Source organism: Chrysochloris asiatica, unplaced genomic scaffold, assembly GCF_000296735.1.
Source record: "Chrysochloris asiatica unplaced genomic scaffold, ChrAsi1.0 scaffold00292, whole genome shotgun sequence".
NCBI lineage: Eukaryota > Metazoa > Chordata > Mammalia > Afrosoricida > Chrysochloridae > Chrysochloris > Chrysochloris asiatica.
In genome coordinates, this window is record NW_006408810.1 from 2,196,019 (window position 1) to 2,198,562 (window position 2,544).

Consider the following 2,544-nt stretch of genomic DNA (forward strand, 5'->3'; position numbering starts at 1 on the left):
TGTTTTGTTTTGTTTTAATTCTTGGTAAATATGAAGTCCTTGCAGGTACAGCTCGATTCTGCAAAATATTTTCCAAACGTGTACAAAATGGAACCCAAATGGAGAATCCCTAAGAACCTGAAGAGGTGCCACATTAAAAGCTACTATTATCCAGTAGCAAGGGTTTCAATCTTCAGTAGCCATTCGCTTCCTCCTGTGCCCAAGAGTTAGTGGGATGAAAATGTCTTCATTTCTTTTTTTCTCCTTCTGAACACGCAGAGTTCACACCTTGAGGAAGTCAGAGGTTTTGCTCACATTCATGTGTAAATATAGGCCTTTGAGCACTTGATTTTGTAGTGCAAGTAGTCCTGAAACGTGTGAGTCAGGTTGATGACATTGTCTTAGACACTGGTGTTGGTGTGGCGAAGGAAAAGCATGAAGGTGATATAGCCAATGTTGTTGCCCACAGCAGCATCGGTGTATTTCAGCACCAGAGGGTGTGTCCCTCTGGCTAAAGAGGACCTATGAGGCTGTGTGGCTGGCTGTACATCCTTCTTTGAATTCCTGCATAAACACCTTTCCAATGACCACATCATTGTCATCTTTAAACACAGTGCTGAAGACTACTGTGACTCTGTCCTTTTTAGACTCAACATATATGGTCTCATCATCCCTATAATGAATAACTGCCCTATTCTCTCCTTCCTTGCCCTCTTCTTGGAATTGGAGGTATTTTTCAAAGACAGAGGCAAAAGAATCTCTTTTCAACATGCCAGTATGATGGACGATGGACTCCTTGGAGGCAGGCAGGTTTTCCAGGTCATATAACAAAAAGACATTGTATCCTGATTCTGAATACGTCATCATCAACATGTGCCTGTGTGAAGCAGCGAGATCTTCGAAGCATCCAGGTCTAACCACTACACTACCTGACCTTGCTCTTTCAAGATGGCGGATAGGGTAGACGTGTAGTGAGGAGCTCAGTCAACAACAACACAGAACACCGGGCCAAGAGGGCTCATGAGATAGTGTTGGAACTCTGAAACAAATATAAAGGTATGTTTGGAAGATCGGAGGGTTACAGCTGGGAATTTGAGGGAATCCAGAAATCCATTATTTTCTGTATCAAGACACTCAGCTGTTCCAGGAGCCGCCATCTTGGGAGAGAATATCTTGATTGTATCCAGATTGATAATATCAGGAAAGAACATCTTGAATGTATTTTGATTATATCAGGATTGACATAGAAATTTAAAGTGACAGTATGAACATAAAACCAAACAGCCACCACTTGTCTGTCTATCATGCTGTGGTGGCTTGAGTTGCTGTGATTCTGAGGGCTATGCCACTGGTGTTTTAAGTAACTGGCAGGGTCACCCAGGGTGGACAGGTTTCAGATGAGCTTCCAGACAAAGACAGACTAGGAAGAAAGAGTGACAAACTACTTCCGAATCGCTAGTCACTGAAAACTATGAATAACAGAGAAACATTGTCAGATATAGGACCGGAAGGTGGGAAGGCACTCAGAATGCGACTGTGGAAAAAAATGCCTCCTCAAAGTAGAGTTGACCACAAAGACATGAATAGAGTTAAGCTCAAGGGAGAAAAGCTCACAGAACCTTCATTTGCTGATGGGCCACAAATCAAAATGAACAGAAACAGCTGTAAACATCCATTGAAAATCAGAACATGGAATGGGTGAAATATGAATCTGGGAAAATTGGAAGTTGTCAAAAATGAACTGGAAAGCATCAACATCGATATCTTAGGCATTAGTGAGTTGAAATGGACTGGTATTGGCCATTTTGAATCTGACAACCACATGGTTTACTATGCAGTGAATGACAAATTGGAAAAGAATGGTGTTGCATTCATTGTCAAAAAGAACATATCCAGATCAGTCATGAGGTACAATGCTGTAAGTGATAGGATAATATCCATGTGCCTACAGGGAAGCCCATTTAATACCACTATTATTCAAATTTATGCACCGACCACAACAGCCAGTGAGGTGAAATAGAAAAATTCTACCAATTTCCTCAATCTGAAATTGATCAAACATGCAATCAAGATATATTGCTCATTACTGATGATTGGAATGCAAAGGTTGGGAGCAAAGAGGAAGGAACAGTCGTTGGAAAATTTGGACTTGGTGATAGAAATGATGTTGGAGAACGAATGATAGATTTCTGCAAGACAAATGATTTGTTTATTTCAAATGCCTTCTTTAGATAGCATATGGAAGACATAGAAATCAAATTGACTACGTCGGTGGAAAGACAAGATGGAAAAACTCCATATCATCAGTGAAAACAAGGCCAGGGGCAGACTGTGGAACAGGCCATAAGTTACTGATATGCAAATTCAAACTGAAGCTAAAGAAAATGAAAACAAGTCCATGAGAACCAAAATATGACCTTGAACTTATCACTCCTGAATTTAGAGACCATCTGAAGAACAGATTTGATGCACTAAACACTAAAGACCAAAGACCAGAAGAGTTGTGGGATGACATCAAGAACATCATACATGAAGAGAGCAAAAAGTCATTAAGAAGACAAGAAA

General features: G+C 40.5%; 1 pseudogene; it reads right to left on the bottom strand.

The window, feature by feature from the left end:
- Window positions 1–206: 206 nt before the first annotated feature.
- On the bottom strand, window positions 207–843 carry LOC102839916 (annotated as a pseudogene).
- Window positions 844–2,544: the final 1,701 nt, after the last annotated feature.